We start from the raw sequence: 17,082 nt of genomic DNA, 5'->3' as shown, positions 1-17,082 counted from the left end.
TCCAACTAGGTCCACTCGGCACGGCGGCCACTGATTGGCCTATTGTAGCCTGCCCCGGGTGATTATGATGATGGAGAATTTTGTGGAATGAAGATTGACAGGGGAAACCGAAGTACTCGGAGAAAACCCTCCCAAGCGTCACTTTGTCCACCACAAAACCCCATTTGACCAGTCCCTAGATCGAACCCGGACCGCCGCGGTGGGAAGCCAGCTACTAACCGCTTGAGCTATGGCGCAGCCAAAATAAATTAGAAACATAAAGATAATTTTAAAGGGGGAACCATTTTTAAATGTAACTACTTGGACGATTGAGGCAGAGCAAGAAAAGAAATTGGGCCCTAAGTTAACTGGCTGTCGTAAATTGAACTGATTTATAGCCAGATTTTGTTGTAGTGCTGTTTTCTTTTTGTGCCGTGTTCCACGGCGCTGTCAGTGTGTAGGCTACATAGCGTCGAATGGCACGATGAATGATGAATAATGAATTGAGAATGAATTGAAGTCGTGACGTTATCGAGTTTCAATCTTTGAATTTGCCTGGAGGGAATGAGAAAAACCACGACGGAACCTCAGTTCGTGATAGACAGTGTCACGACGGATGTTTGAACCGCGCATGCCCCAAATAAGGAACCACGTGACTGTACGTTGCCAGTCTTAATCGTACGGTTACAGTGTGGGTCATTAGGGGACTTGTCTATCAGTTATTTATCATTTTCTCTTACAAACTTATTCGATTATCGTTTCGTTCCCTTTTATCCTTCTTGTATTCGTCAGTTACACTGTTATGTGCTATACACACGTTTCATTTACATTCAGTTTGCAGTCTCAGGGCTGGCAAGTAGCGAAGCTCTCCTTTTTATATGGATATATAAAGTGTAGATCTACAATTTTATGGAGTAATAAGTAAATTTGTTCTAAGTGGTTGTAAAGTTGTCCCTGTGCTCAACGAATGAAGCATTACGCCATGATTGTGTATTTGCTTATGGGGGAGTGGATGTATAGATCCACATTTTCTTGACTTCGGTACTAGTTGGAAGTGAGTTGTCAGCTTCACGTTCCTACCGCTTTACCACAGGGGATAGAGGCCCCGATACCCATTGGATAGGAGTTTGGGTGAACCCCATAGCCAATCTGGACGATTTTGAGAAAATAAAATTTTTGACCCTACCGGGACTCGAACTCCGACCCGTCGTCCAGCCCGTAGCCAGTCGCTATACCGACTACAGTAGAGAAATCATTCACCGAAGGTACTCTGTGGCTCTGTGGCGAAATTAATGGCTTTAGGTTTTTTCATCTGCGTGTTGTGGTAGGTCAGACGGCCACCGTCTCCTGTCTTGTTACATTTGGTGGGTCACTGATTTGTATAGCTAGTCTGTTATTGTGTCCGAGTAGGCTTTGGTGGCAGAGTGTTGACAGTCTATGGATTTCTTCTATGACAAATGAGATTTGCCGATAAGAATTTACTTCATTGACTGGTTTCCCAGGTTTAGATGTCATTATCTGAGCGAATTTCATGCTGTTATAGCTGATTGATAGCAATACTGTAGCTTCTCTTGATAATTGAGCGTTTTTCACGTGGTAAGATGATAACACTGCCAGTCACGGTAGCCGAGCGGTCTAAGGCATGTACTGTCTTCGCTCGCTTGGAATCCCACTTAGGGCATGGATGTTTAGTTTGTGTGTATGCGTTTTTTTGTGTTTGTGTACAGGTAGAGGCCTTGCGACGAGCCGATCACCCGCCCAAGGAGTCCTACCGAATGTGTAAGATCTAGAAAAACCGAAATGAACGGAGAAGTTCATGGAGGTAGGCCTAGGCCCACTGGGGCTGTAGTACCAAGAAAAAAAAATGCTAATCGGGTTTATGTTCTTGATTTCTTGTACTACTTCTCTAGGCGAGAAAGGTTTGATAGGTAACAGCATTTGACACGGTATTTCCAGGACTTTTTCAAGAAGCTCTTCCTTGGGAAGAGTTTGGTGTGCGCATTTGTGTGTGAAGGCGAAATTATTGCGATTTCTCCTGGCTCGTTTCTTTACATGGACAAACTGTTTCGAAAGGAGTTTCGCGAATTTCCTCTCCTTCCGGTAGTTTGTCGCTGTGATAAATTCCCGCAGCAGTGGAAAACTTTCAGAAGGCCTCGGTTGGAGAGCGACCATATTTCTGCTATAAGTGACATCTCATCCTTTGCACAGCACGGCTATTTCCTTTGAGTGAAATTTTTTATAGCTTTAGGGGTTGGGAAGGTGACATTAAATGGAGGAGTTGTATAGAAATAGTGTTGGAAATTGTGAACTAGACCATATCGTGTCGCATAATGCGCAATGACGCGGGTTTTGTGTACATGGCCATAAAACTTTCAGTTCCACAAAACCGAGAATCTCTTGAGGTGACCTTGTTGACTGTGTGAAATTCGTAACTTATGCGTCATGTGCGTCATCAGACCGAGAGACGGAATCCTAAATAAATATGGCATACGTTAAACATTTGGGAACAGATGTAACAGAACTATGAGGCAATTACGTTCTAAAGGCTTCTAACGCTGGTGTGTAATGCTCAGAATCACTGGGTTTTGTAACTTTCTCCACCGCCCGGTATTCTAGAAACTATAAAACATAACGTTCCGGAAACTGGATCTGTTTCCGTCCTCAGGCGAGAGGGGAAAGCCCCTACTCAGTTTAGAGTAGAGCCCTCCACTGGTCCCTATCCTGAGCCAGATCAATCCAATCCATCCCATACCATCATATCTCTGTAAGATCCATATTAATATTGTCCACCCACCTACGCCTTGGTCTTCCCAGTGCTCTCTTTCCTTCTGGCTTTCCCACCAATATCCTATATGAGTTTCTCTTCTCCCCATTCGTTCTACATGCCCTGCCCACCTCATCCTCCTTGACTTGATCATTCTAATTATACTTGGAGAAGAGTACAAGCTCCCCATTATGCAGTTTTCGCCAATCTCCTGTCACTTCGTCTCTCTTCGGTCCAAATATTCTCCTCAACACCCTGTTCTCAAACACAATCAGTTTGTGTTCCTCCAAGTTTCACATCTATACAGAAGCACAGGCAAAATTATTGTTTTGCATATTCTGATTTTTATGTTTTATGACAGCAGACGAGAAAACAAAAGGTTCTGGACTGAATGGTAGCAGGCATTACCCAGTTTCAATATTCTCTTGATTTCCTCCTTAATCGTCGTTCCCAAATATGTGAACTATGCCACATTTTCAAAACATCACACACACACACACAGACACACACACAGATATGGGTTTTTTGTATTGTGTATTTGCGTTCATGTGCTTTTATTCAAATATGAACTGTCTGAGAGCTATCTCAAGTCACCCTGGCTAAAATTGTTGCGTTTTAAATGAGTACGGAATTCGGCATTGCTCACGAATTATGTCTTGACGAAAGAAAGAGTCCAGTTCTGAACCTCGACTCTTCTGGTGAGTGTATGCAGTAGTGTGCCCCGGTAAATTAGTTCAGCACAAGACCAAAGTGAGCTGTTAGGCTCGTGAAACATGGCAGCACAATGGATAGCTACCTTATCGTTGTCGGTTCGACTTCCTTTCGGAGCTTGGACTTATCTTGTTACCTCGCAACACAGCCTGTCTCATAAAGTGTAACACAGTGGTCCTTATATATATATTTAGAAAAGTGCAGAAAGCGGTTTGATAATTGGGCGAGATATCCCTGTAATGACTAGGTTGTAGGTTGACGCCCGAATAATCCCGGTTAAAATTTCTGACCCGGACAAGGGGTGCTTCTCTTCTCAGAGGGGTCCAGACTGTCTGGAGCCCACCAAGTACCAGAGACTCGGGGTGTAAGCGGCCGGGACTTGAAGGTGTCCACTTGCAACTATTGTTGAGCTTAATAATGTCTTGGATATGCCTCAATTTCTCCATTCGTCTGCATGGAATGGCGCTTAATTATAAGCAGGATAAACTTTAAACGTGTATATCTGAAAGTATTAGGCTGCACATAGACCACTTCTGTGGCCTAGTGGTCAGAATTCCTGGTTACCGGCCGCTGTTACCTCGGTATAGCTGCCTGGGCCTGAAGCCACGAACCTCCACCTAGTGCCGAAGTCAAGAAGGGTAGAGCTACCTGACGCTCCTTTATACTCGTACTTTTTCATGGGGCGGTGCCCAATTAATTAAGCATAGGGACAGTTTTACTCGAGAGATATTTCTCTACAATAGAAACCTAACCACGCTGCTGATTGTGGCGCCATGTAACATACAGGACATAGAACAGAGCTTGCTGTCCCTTGTGTTATATACACCTGTGGATATTTTAGGAGGTGCAATGGGCTTAAGATGAATTCTTAGATTTTTCAACTGCACCTTAATGATTCCCTCAACAGGGACACGCAGTCTAGTGGATATGTTTCAACCCTCGCTATCACGGATCACTTGATCTACTACTTGATAATTGTGTAGTCTTTCTTAGTCATTTAGGAATTGCCAAAGCAGTTGCCAAAATGTCGTTAACTAAGTAGAAGAGCATTCAAGAAAACTGTATGATTTTGGGCCAAGATTCAAATTGGGTTTAGCGGGGAAATGAATGCATAGCTCGGATAATGTTCGTGTTACTATCACTGAACGGGTGAAGGTTAGGCAGGAGAGCAGTATTTCTGGGTTTCATGCTATTTTATTGGCTCCTCTGCGGGGATTCCCACTCCCAAGTACTCGCCAGTTTAAAGCAAAGACCGACCTCACGGGAATTTTAATGCCGCTAATTAGCTAACTCAGAGTCTTCAGCCCCCCCCCCCTTCGCACATTTTCTTTTCCTTTCGTTCGTCCTATTGTTCTCTTGTTCTCGTGCCTCTCGTCTTCTTGTTTACCGCGACGTCGAGGTTACCCTAGCGATTAAGAGTACAACGTTCGAATAACATCTGGGAAGCCCACTGAATTTAATTCAACTAAATGCAACTGGATTTGACTTCAGATAGTCCAATGTCTCCTCTTCTTTTCTACTCGACATTCGTTTTCCATTCTCCTTCAACACTAGTTTTTTATTGCTAGTGGGGTGGGACTGAGTCCCTTGTACTTCGGCCACTTCTGGCCTATTGTACCAGCCCCAGATGATAGGTGAGGGTGAGTGTGGAGGAATTGGTGGAGTGAAGATTGGCAGGGAAAACCGAAGTACTCTGAGAAAACCTGTCCCAGCGCCACTTTGTCCACCACAAATCCCACTTGACCAGACCCGGGATCGAACCCGGGCCCCAGCGGTGGGAAGCCAGCGACTAACCGCTTGAGCTATACGCGGCCTTCCTTCGACACTAACTTTGCAGGTTAATCAGCGTCTTAATATGGTCTCAGAATCAGTCAATTTTATTGGCTATCTTCCTTTTCTGTTTCGTTCTATAGGACTCAGTAAAGGAGACCAAGATTTGTATGTCTCTTCATCTCATTGGACTTACATTCTTGCTGAACGATCGGGGTGTACTTATCTATACGTTTTGGAACAGTTGTTTTCAAAGTGTCATGTTGGATGTCATACGAAGTGTGTGTAGTTTGGCCGCACCATAGCGCAGGCCGGATAGTCGCCGGTTTCCCGCCGTGGCTGTCCGGCCTGGAGCCAAGGTGAGGTTATGTGGGATTTGTGGTGAACAAATATCAGTGTCGCCTAATTGTTCACGAATTCTAGAAAAATACGGAATTGTTTTAACGTATGTTTTAATAGTAAATAAATAATAAAATAAGGAGGATATTGATTTTTTATATTTATTGTTGCAAATAAAACTTTTATCTTCTCTTAGCTATTGTAATTCGACGGTGCAGCACGTTGCCAGGCGTGCTCTCTTTGGCTTATCAGCACCTCTTAAACTATTTTCACTTATTTTGGAGCCTTGATGTGCACAAATGAGGCAGATATTTGTGGATAAAATGTGGCACCAAGAACTCATTCTGTACGGTGAGAACGACGGGCACGGACAGACTAGGAAGGTAGGGTGGAGGGGATATCTGCTTCCCTCTACATTTTGTGTATTTCTCTTATGAGCGAAACTTGTTCCTTGTATCGAAAATAAAATTTATTAAGTCAAAATGAAGTACAAGTTCTTTATTTCTTAGAGAAGTCTCTTCCTAGAAGCTGAAAGGAGACCTACAGAAAATAAGCTCAATGCTCTGAAATTGAGGGTAATTTTATAATCTCGGCGGCTTTTTTTTTTATTTCTAGTGGGGCGGGACTAAGTCTCTTGAACTGCGGCCACTTCTGGCCTATTCTACCAGCCCCAGATGATAGGTGAGGGTGATTGTGGAGCAGTTGGTGGAATGAAGATTGGCAAGGGAAACCGAAGTACTCGGAGAAAACCTGCCCCAGCGCCACTTTGTCCTACCACAAATCCCGGGCCGCCGTGGTGGGAAGCCAGCGACTAACCGCTTGAGCTATGGTGCGGCCTATCTCAACGACTTGAAGATGAAGAAAGCTTTTGGAAATACTTCAGAATTTCAATACTACATTTATCAGTAAAAGGCGAAAAGCTATAGTTGTCCCTGTGCATAATTAAGCACCACACCATGAAGACATAACGATGTATGGAGGTATAGCTAATTTTTTTTATTTCGACACTGGATGGAGGTGAGTTGTCAGCTTCACGCCCCGGCTGCTTTACCCTCAGAGAAAGCGCTCCCGGTACACGTTGGATAGGAGGCTGGTTGGGCCCCTCAGCCAGTCCAGACACTGTAAGACAGGGAGAAATATCTTACACCTGCTGGGAATCGAATCCCGTCCGTCCAGCCCGTCTCTGTATCGACTGAAGTACCAGTGAACAGTCAAATTATATTTCCTTTTCAATTAGTTTGCAGGTATTGTTTTCTCTTGATTAATCACGTGCTCACCCTAATCTCACATCGCGTTTGGTCTGTGTCCGAACTGGGTTTTTCCTTGTGGGTCTCACATAACTAATTATCCAGTTATGAGACTCAAGTTCCCGATGATATAATGCATATTCAGAATAATACCCATTTGATTTGTGCTAAGGGCGTTATGGAGGCTTTCTCCGGTCGTATACGATCAGGCCGAGCAGTATGGATAATTCATTAAGGTAAGGGTTTAGTAGCAGCAGGGCTAGGGCGCGGTGAGTTATTGCCCGTCGAGGGTGAAATTATTCATGAACTGTCCCCTAAGCTGGCAGAGAAATTAGGCGGGGGGATGCAGGTAGGGGAACAGAAACAGATAACGAGAAAGACTCCACCTGAGAATTGCATTCGGTTGCCTTGATAACAATACAGCTCACCTGAAGATAAGGTGGACTTTCTGAGGTAGCCTAAATCCTTGCGCATGCCTCATTAATCATGTGGATTGCAGCTACTCGACCTGGCCCGCCAGCCACAATCTGATATCCATGGGCTCATTAGCTACGGAAGAAGAGCGCTGCTCGTTGCTTGCAGTTCAGACGCGTGAGAGACGCCGTGCCTCGGATAATATCACGTCGAATGATGGCATTGTTTGATGAATAATGAATTGCAAATGACAGGGACGGGAGCAGGCCTGACCTGATCTGAGATGCTGTACAAGGAATTGTTTTGTTAGACCGAGAAATACCACAGTGAACCTTATTGACGGCGCTCGGGGTTCAGACCGAGATTCGACCCAAGTACCTCCGGAGTGCAATTCAGAAGCGTTAAGTAATTTGGTTAAACGCTCCGTCCAGCCTTCTGAAACCGAATATTGAAATATGTAAAATCATATGTGAGCCGGTCACGGTAGTCGAGCGGTCTAAGGCATGTACTGTCTTCGCTCGCTTTGGAACCGGGATCGTGGGTTCGAATCCCACTTAGGGCATGGATGTTTATTTTGTGTGTGTGCATTTTTCTGTGTTTGTGTACAGGTAGAGGCCTTGCGACGAGCTGATCGCCCGCCCAAGGGGTCTACCGAATGTGTAAGATCCAGAAAAAACCGAAGTGAACGGAGAAGTTCATGCAGTTAGGTCTAGGCCCACTGGGGCTGTAGTGCCAAGCAAAAAAAAATCATATGTGGTTGACGGTATTCTCAACGAGCAGATCTGGGATAACACACTTGGAATAGCGACAGAATGCGACCTGTACGGCCTGGGTTAGATTCCCAGCAAGGGAAAGAGAGTTTTATCTATTCTACAGTTTCCAGACCGGATCTGGGGCCCACCCTCCCTCGTATGCAGTGTTTACACGGGACCTGTTTCCTTGGGAATAAAACGACCTGTGCATGAAGCCGACCACTCACCCCACTCTAATGTCTAAGTCAAGGATATTGGAGCAATACCAGCACTTCCCCATACGTCTTCATGGCGTGGTGCTTAATTAAGTAAAGGATAACTTTACTTCACCCTTACTAAACGAGCACCGCGGTATGGCACTTCTGCTTGGAGAGGTTCCTCGCACGTATTTCTGCTAGGAGAAATACTAACCTGAAATTAACGTCTCTTTCGCTTAGGCCGTTTATTCAAGGAATCCGTCCAGGTTGAAGGCTTCTTGTGATCTTTCGTAACAAGCTTATATTTTTACCCCCAAGCTGGAGGACCACCCTTTGTCGGCTGTCCACAACTGTTTATTTAGTATATTTGCAGTTACCCTCCATATCTGGAGGCTGTCTCCTCTATCTGGAACCTGAGGATGTGATTGTATGGATTGGATTGATCTGGCTCTTGTGAACACGTTAATGAAACTTCGGGTTCTGTAAAATGCTGGGAAGTACGTGAGTGGCTGCACAACTGGCAGCTTCTCAAGAAGGGCTCAGCTCCGTGAATGAAAGAGATAATGGTCACTTCCATATTCTTTACGAAGTTATAATTTGCAAGCATTCGGCTATGCAACAGTAAGCGGCATAAGACACAGTGGACACGGCATCTAGTGATACACCAAGACACTAACAATATACTCAGCGTTCAGTAAACAAACAGCTATAACAAATGAACATAAAAACAAGAAAACAGAAGGTTCGACATCGTTGACACAGCCTCATTCTGAGGAAGTCAGATTCAAATAGAAGTTACACAAATTGAACATCGACGGCAACTGTCCTCTATGTTTGTTTTTCTACATTCAGAATACATTCCGTGATTTAAGTAAACTACAGACAAGTCCATTAGCTGGTAACCTGATTGACGGATGGTTTCTAAATCCTATAGGGAATTCGTGCGTTTTCAAAACAGATGGCTGTAGTTTGTTCGCGATACACAGCGGGGCGTTACAAAATCTCCTACTCTGTAAGAACTTCTTGAAATTGATTTTCGCCTCCACAAGGAAGAGACAGATACACATTCGAATTCAGTTTAAATATAGGCGACTGAATTTCACTTTGCTGCCCTATGAATGGTCTCATACGATTGATGTTTGCAGAGTTTCCACGGAAATTGTATCGCATCCCAAGTTTCATAGGGACGATATTCCTGTCTACTACTTACACTTCTGTGCAGGAGACTGAATGCAGGAATGACTATGCTTGCGAAGGCCACCAGCAAATCGACCGACCGACTGACCATTTTGTTTTTTGCTTCAATTATTGGCCACCAATGTAACTTCTTAACTTAACACAAATGTGCATCATCTCGTATCTGTCCTTGTGCTACAGATGCAAAATAACTTGCATCTTGCTAATAATTCTTTGTAAAACTATGATATTCTGGCTTTAGAAAGTGTACACGGTAGGAGTGTGCAGAAAATTTCGCAATAAATAGCTTCATTTTTGTCACTACGTCTAATATATTATTATAATTATATAAGGAAAAATTTAGCACATACAGGCTACATATACACGTGAAATGATTCCTGGTTTGTAAAGTTCAGCGTGAAAACGTACACTGAAACAACAAGCTATCCCTGTAACAGACCATTGAGGCCCATACAGTTGTGAGACGTTGAGGAACTACGTGAAAACTACTGCAGATTAAATGAGAATATTGTCGTGTAGTGAGTGTAAATGGTGTAAACCCCGAATAGTGTAATAATTAATTGTAGTTACGACTATTGAAGATCTAATAATTCCAATTACCAATCCGAACCGCGTCTCAGTCGCCCAAACACGTTACATTGTGTTGCTTGGTGCCGCCTATTAGACCTCAACTATGACACATGCTTCCAGTATTTACAGAAGACGAAGTGTGCGTATTTTGAACGGGTTCCAAAGCAACTCAACCGGAACTACGATATGTACAACATCCATCTTATTTAAGTAACGGCACATACGAGAAGCATATACTGCTTCGCTTTGGGTTTTATTCTCTGGAAGAAATAAAATAACGTTTCAGGTTTGTTAAAATGTTTTCTTTGAAAATTGAGGCTTGCATTCTTGTACATCTCAGCTAAATTTAACCGGAATGTACGGTGTAAGGAGGCGGGGTGGGTTGCACAAAGACTACAACATGCTCGAGTTAAATCTGAAGTCTGGAAGCAACGCTTGTCAGGTTCTGATACTGGGAGTTCCACAGAATTTGTTCCGACAGCCTTGAAGATTATCTCGGCGAAAAGCACAACAAAGACAGATTCTCACGATATGAAGGTAGTTTTTTTTAATTCCTTGGGGTGGGGTCTGATTGAGTTCACTTGGTACGTCGGCCATTAATTGATGTATTGTACAAGCCCCGAATAATAGATGATCATGAATGCGGAACATGTCCTAATTGCCACTTTGTCCACAAATTCCACATGAAGTGACCTGGTCTTGAACCCGGGCCGCCGCGGTGGAAAGCCGGCGACTAACCACCTGAGCTATGATGACACGGCCGTTGGATATCAAGGTATCTTCATCTCGAGAGCAAGCACAACAAAGGCAGGTTCTCTGGATATCAATGTAACTTGGACCTGGGACCTCTGTGGATCTGTAGCCAGGAACTCTGACCACTAGACCACAGTCTGCCACTAACTTCGCCGACAAGCGGCGGTCGCTCCGTCGCTATAGTTTGCTTGCGGACTACGGGCCACGGACTCTGGATATCTGCAGTTTTATGTTTCGGTAGCTGGGGGACTTTGTCGCACGGCTGGTTTGTGGTACCGGTAAGATTGCATCCATGAATTTATTGCGTACGGCGATATCAAATATATATACCATGTATAGTACGCACGAATAGAGTTGTGTTGTTGTTACATGCTGCGTCGTTCTGCTGTTGGATGTGGTGCATTCAACCGTATTTGTGCGTGTGAGGTTTCTGAAGCCTCAGTTATGTAAGGGCTACCTATTCTTCCTGTTGCTATGTTTGTTCAGACATTTAGCTCTGCTAAAGCCTTAGAACAGTTAACAAGGGGCTACCTTTAGCAGAAGCCTGACTCTTAGAGAAAATTGGAGATCGACTCCTTCCCATAGGAATTATGTATTTCATATCTTTCATGACCAATTCTGTACACCCATTTTAATTATTTTGTTATGATGACTTCTTTTTTCCCTTGGCACTACAGCCCCAGTGGGCCTAGGCCTACCTCCATGAACTCCGTTCACTTCGGTTTTTCTAGATCTTACACATTCGGTAGGACTCCTTGGGCGGGTGATCAGCTTGTCGCAAGGCCTCTACCTGTACACAAACACAGAAAAACGCGCACACACAAACTAAACATCCCTGCCCTGAGTGGGATCCGAACCCACGATCCAGGTTTCCAAGCGAACGAAGACAGTACATGCCTTAGACCGCTCGGCTACCGTGACCGGCCCCGTAAATATATACATGTCCTATATCAGTTTTGTTTTCCACTTATTATTTTATGCATTCATGTTTAATTATTATTTTGTTACTGAATGTTTATACCATTGCTTTCATTGATACAAATGCTTACAGTGCCGATCACGGTAACCGCACGGACTAAGGCATGTCTTCACTCTCTCGTCTCCCATGGAAGACTTAGATATGTGTGCGTTTATTCTGCGTTTGTGTTTTCTTGTGTAGGTAGCGGCGTTGCGACGGGCTGATCTCCCGTTCGAGGAGTCCTACCGACTGTGTACATGTTTAAGAAACTGAAAACGCGGCGAAGGTCCAACAAAAGACTCTAAAGCCATAGATAGATAGAAAATGCATATAGTTCCTTGTCAGCAAGCAGTTGCAGCTACGAGGAGGGGATGATAAATCGGTTGTGCGTCTGTCTTGTTCCCCAAGCTTGCATTTAGACACCCCGCGCAACTAAGGAGCATTTGTAAGCAACCAGCCAGAATCACAGAAGAAGTGGTCTTGAACAAACAGAACACCACGTCCAAAATTTTTATGGGCTTCGAGCCCAGTCGATTTTCTTTTACTTAATGACACTGTCATCAGTATAGAGATAGGTTGAGCAGCGAATATGGTGAATTGGTGAAATGAGATTTTTTTTCCCCTTGGCACTACAGCCCCAGTGGGCCTAGGCCTACCTCCATGAACTTCTCCGTTCACTTCGGTTTTTCTAGATCTTACACATTCGGTAAGACTCCTTGGGCGGGTGACCAGCTCGCCGCAAGGCCTCTACATGTACACAAACACAGGAAAACGCACACGATCCCGGTTTCCAAGCGAGCGAAGACAGTACATGACTTAGACCGCTCGGCTACCGTGACCGGCGGAATGAGAATTGGCAGGGGGAAATTGAAGTACGCAGACAAAACACGCTCTGGTTACAGTTCGTCCACCACAAATCCCACAAAACCTGAGCTCAGAGCCGAAACCAGGTCAGGCCTTGTGTTTTAAACATGTTCATACTAGTACAGCTGTACAGTTTCTGCAAAAAGTGAAGAAAACCAATGAAATTACTTCTGTAATTATATTTAGGGCCTACTCCAGAGTCATTGATATATTTAATTAGTTGTAATGGAAGTGAGCAGCTGAGAGACCATCGCAAGCGGAAGAAGCTAGTGAAGCTGTGATGACGTTCAGATGAGCGATGGGAGCTGTAGGCTTGCAGACTGGCGGCCGTACGTCACATCTGTCCCCGCCCCTTTGTCCTCACTTAAATGCCACCCTTTCCTCGATGACAAATGATGAGCAACTGTTCCCGAGCGCCAAGCTTTTCCCTCCCGACTGCTCTTATTTCAAAAGCAAACTGCTGTAAATCCCGTGGAAATTTGAACGGGAATTCTTTAAAGGAAACTTTGAAAGAAAATCTCAGCCTCAGTAAATTGCAAAACAGCTGTCAGTATGCAGTGCGCTTGCGTGAAGTTTCCCGCGTGTCGTTGAGTCGCGTTGAGTCTGTCTTCTCTATGGGCGGGTGGATGTGTGCTGGTAGCCCTCCGGATTGCACTGTGCCGCGAAACGGTGCTGTTACTTACACGGTTTTCTTGCGGCAAAAGTGGACACTGTAATACAGTTTGATTGCCGTGTTTCAGAACCAGTGCTTTGTAAGAACACATCGTTTCTGAAACTGATCTGTTTCTATCTTCGGGGTTAATGAGGAAGAATCTGCTCAACAGCGTCTATTAGAAAGAACTGATCATAATCACTGCATGAGTTATGTCACTGGTCGCGGTGCATGGGGAAACCCACCCCCTCCAATAATAATAATATGTCACTGTCCTTTTGAGCAGGGACGTCCAACTGATGGCACATGCGGCCCGCCCATTGATTTTCTGCTGCCTTCAAGATTATCCTTCTATCTTCCGTAGTATGTGTTAATGTTTTCTTCCTCGTGGAAAAGGCGAATCTTGTCCGGGGGGAACTCGAAAATGCATATTAAATGGGGCTACATTGACTTCGCGCTGGACTCGTTGGACTCGTTTGGTTGTCCTTGGACTTCCGCATCATATAGTGGCATCAGACGTTGCTATCTCTCAGCGGCAAATTTGGAAATTCCGGTCGGAGCTTTCGAAATTTCTGAAAAATTATGTTGCAATGACTTTTGAAGTAGCCCACGTAGATATTGTCATCCTCGCCTGAATTCTTTTTATTGTGCGTCTAATTTGTTTTATAGTGGCCGTAAAGTTTTTTCCGTATTATATTTGCATAAATCTTGTAACTTGAATACAGTAGGCACATTCCCCCGTAATTATCCCATTTCTTTAGACATATAGAACGAAGTCTTCGCACAAGAGGCGATGCGGTGTATGGGCAGTAGACAGAATTTGTTGGATTTGAGGTTCTGTGAAGATTGCGATCTCCTCTGTTGTAACGCCATGTACAGTAGTTTCGGTAGTGTCTCTCCCTCTTGTTTGGATTACTCCTCGAATCTCATGGTGGAAGCAGTGCATTTCTTCCAGAGCTACACGGCTTTACTACCCAGATTGTTATACTCACGCATATGGGCATTGCTAAGCAACGGCTCTGTAAACATATTCCCGAAGTTAGCTCTCATCACTAGAAATACTCGTACATCCGTTACTGTAGCTCTTATGTTTTGCTTACAGGTCAATACCGAACTCCGAGGATCACGGAGCACCCGTCCGACATGATAGTAGCGAAAAACGAACCAGTGACCTTGAACTGCAGAGCGGAGGGCAAGCCGGAGCCGACAATCGAATGGTTCAAAGACGGACAGCCGGTGCGTACTTCACCTTCGGATTCCAGGTCGCATCGCGTCTTGCTGCCGGCTGGGTCGCTCTTCTTCTTGCGGGTGATGCACGGGAAGAAGGAGCAAGATGGCGGCGTGTATTGGTGCGTCGCGCGCAATCAGGCCGGTCTCGCCACCAGCCGCAACGCCACGCTCCAGGTGGCCGGTAAGTGCAGCGACATTCATCATGGTCATTGCTTGGACGTGTGACCGTCCACAAGCGAATGTTTAACTGTGTATTTCTGCATCGTTTTCAGAGCTTGAATTATGAAGGAGGGTCAGTAAATGGGTCACAAATGGATATAAAATATAAAAATGTGATATTAGAACCTCTTGACACATCCTCCACCAACATTGATACTTGTTCCATCGCTCTACCAGTACCCCGCAGTCTTTTGACTGTTGCCTGAGCCACTTCCGCACCTCTTTTTTAATATTTTTTATCAACGAAACGTTTGTCACATAGTTGTGAACCGCGACAAACACTTCCCACAGTAAACAGAACATATTTCTTTATGAATGTCCTTTGTATTGAGTCCTTTCGCCCAAAGAAATCGCACAACAGTACACTCTTCAAGCACGGTCACCATTTTGATTACTGAAGCCAGCCTCTGCACATACGCATGCGCGTCTGCTACCTACACTGTTAAGAACCTAGACTGTGCTGTTACCTAGTGGTACACATAGAAAACCTATTACATCCTTTGCAGCTCTTTAACTTCCATTTGTGACTTTTTACTGACTCTCCGTCGTGGATAGTTTATGAGAGTGAAAACATATAGCACTCTGCTGGATACTGATGGCAGTCAAGTTCTACAAGACCCAGCGTTCAGCAACCAACACCCCACACCCCCCTACATTGCATATCAAGGATCTTCGTACTTTTCGTCAGATGTAATGGCGCTCATTACGGAGGAGGGTGAGCTCCGCGGAGCATGCGCAGGAAGGATGGAAGTTGGATATACATTTTTGTCGAAACATCTGCGTATTTAGGATATCTTGGCGTGGTTTGGAGGCTGAAGTTGTCAGGAGGAGAGTGTACGGGTGTGGACAGGATCTGACTGGTGGTTACCAGTGGCCCACTGTTTTGAACCTTCGTAATGAACTGTCGGGGTACTTCTTGACGAGTTGAGAGACTGTTAGCTTCTCTGCTGTGCCATCTCATGACCTTCTGTATAAAATGCTAACATGTTAAGAGCAAAGTGGCAGGCTTCATTGGTTTTAATTTTGCTTTGCGTTAAGTACATGAAATGAATACACTGTCTGTCCGCATGTTTCATCTGGTAAACTATTGATTTCATACATTTGTTAGGCGAATTAAGTGTTTAAGTAGGTGAAACGTTAATTACTTCCCCCCACGGATCTCACATTGAGTCCCCCCACACGCTTTCCTTATTGGTCCAACAAGACAGTGAAGACGACAGATTCTCAGTTTAGTCTTGTTGCCGTGCTGATGGTGGTACCCTCCCAGTTTCTCTTCCGGCCACTGGTCCAGTGATTGAGGCTAGCTCTTTCTAAGGGAAACAACAGAATAGGTGTTTTCCCTCACCTGAGGACGGAAACAGATCCAGTTTCCGAAACGTTGTGTTTTTCTTAGTTATCTTAAAACCCGGACGATGGATAAAGTCCGAAAACCCAGTATCTCTATGTGTTATACACCATCGTCAGAATCCTATAGTAGTTAGTTATTGGAGAGGGTGGGTTTCCCCATGCACTGAAACCTGTATTGGTCCATTGTGCTTCCCTCTATGATTTCTACCAGTCTCTATATCCTACCGGTACTGGTGCTTACCATCAGTCCCGCCCAGCCAGCGAGACCGGCTCTACTAGCTGAGAGGTATCTATAATGCTTCCCCCCATCTACCAGAGGTATTAGAGACTGCTGTTGGGCGGGAAACGTCCGTTAATTTGGCTCAGTGACCTCCTTTGGAGATATGAGGTTCTTTTACGTGCCGTAAAGCTACGACACGGGACCCACGGCTTAAAGTCCCTCCCGGAGGACTTGTTCCCTGAATTTTTCCGCCCTTAAAAATTCGACGACCTCCGCCGGGTATTTGAACCCGCGTACTACGAGTCATGAGGTGGGAACGTTACCTCTAGACTACGGAGGCCGCTAATCCTATAGGTTAGTCTCCGTTGCTAGGTGAAAGTCTCATGACCAGTGCACCCGTTTTGGGGCTCCCGTCTTCTGCGGCCTTGTCTTGGTCATCTGTAGGTTGCTACAATTATTTCGTCTTGGTTGAGGATTCCATTTCGTCTCCAGTCCGCGTCTATCGTCGTTATGTAGCATTATACATACACTGCTGAAACATGCATGACGGCTTTCTCACGTGAGAATGGCGCCTTGCTGACACTGCAGTTTGTTCAGGAGATAATAGCGGATAGGTCCGTGACGTTTTATCCGACTCGCCGAAAGCGTGAAGAGCAGAGTTCAGACTGTTCTTTTAGTAGGTGTGAATGTTGTGAAAGGAAGCCTTCGGTTGTCGGGCGCTAAAATGAAGGCCCAGAGGCGGGTCTGTAAGTTTGTGTAAACAGCAAGTGACTGATGAAGTGTTAAGGAGAATGATGCTTTTTACAAAGGACTCATTCTTAAAAATATTCCTTTGATTTCCGAAATAGCACTTCAAAACCAAGTAAGATGAAATGGGTACGACATGCAGCACGCATGCG

The 17,082-nt window shown here is 44.8% G+C and overlaps 1 long non-coding RNA gene across 2 annotated transcripts in view; it reads left to right on the top strand.

The window, feature by feature from the left end:
• The window catches only part of LOC111870012, a 359,759-nt gene extending 345,165 nt beyond the window's left edge, over positions 1-14,594 (top strand). For both annotated transcript variants that reach the window (XR_002843782.2, XR_002843783.2), the window contains exon 3: positions 14,270-14,594. This is a non-coding gene — a long non-coding RNA (uncharacterized LOC111870012). The remainder of the gene's footprint in view (positions 1-14,269) is intronic.
• The last annotated feature ends 2,488 nt before the right edge of the window (positions 14,595-17,082 follow it).

Source organism: Cryptotermes secundus, unplaced genomic scaffold (genome assembly GCF_002891405.2).
Source record: "Cryptotermes secundus unplaced genomic scaffold, Csec_1.0 scaffold32, whole genome shotgun sequence".
NCBI lineage: Eukaryota > Metazoa > Arthropoda > Insecta > Blattodea > Kalotermitidae > Cryptotermes > Cryptotermes secundus.
The sequence above is the reverse complement of the archived record's forward strand: the minus strand, read 5'-3'. Positions and strand labels throughout refer to the sequence as shown.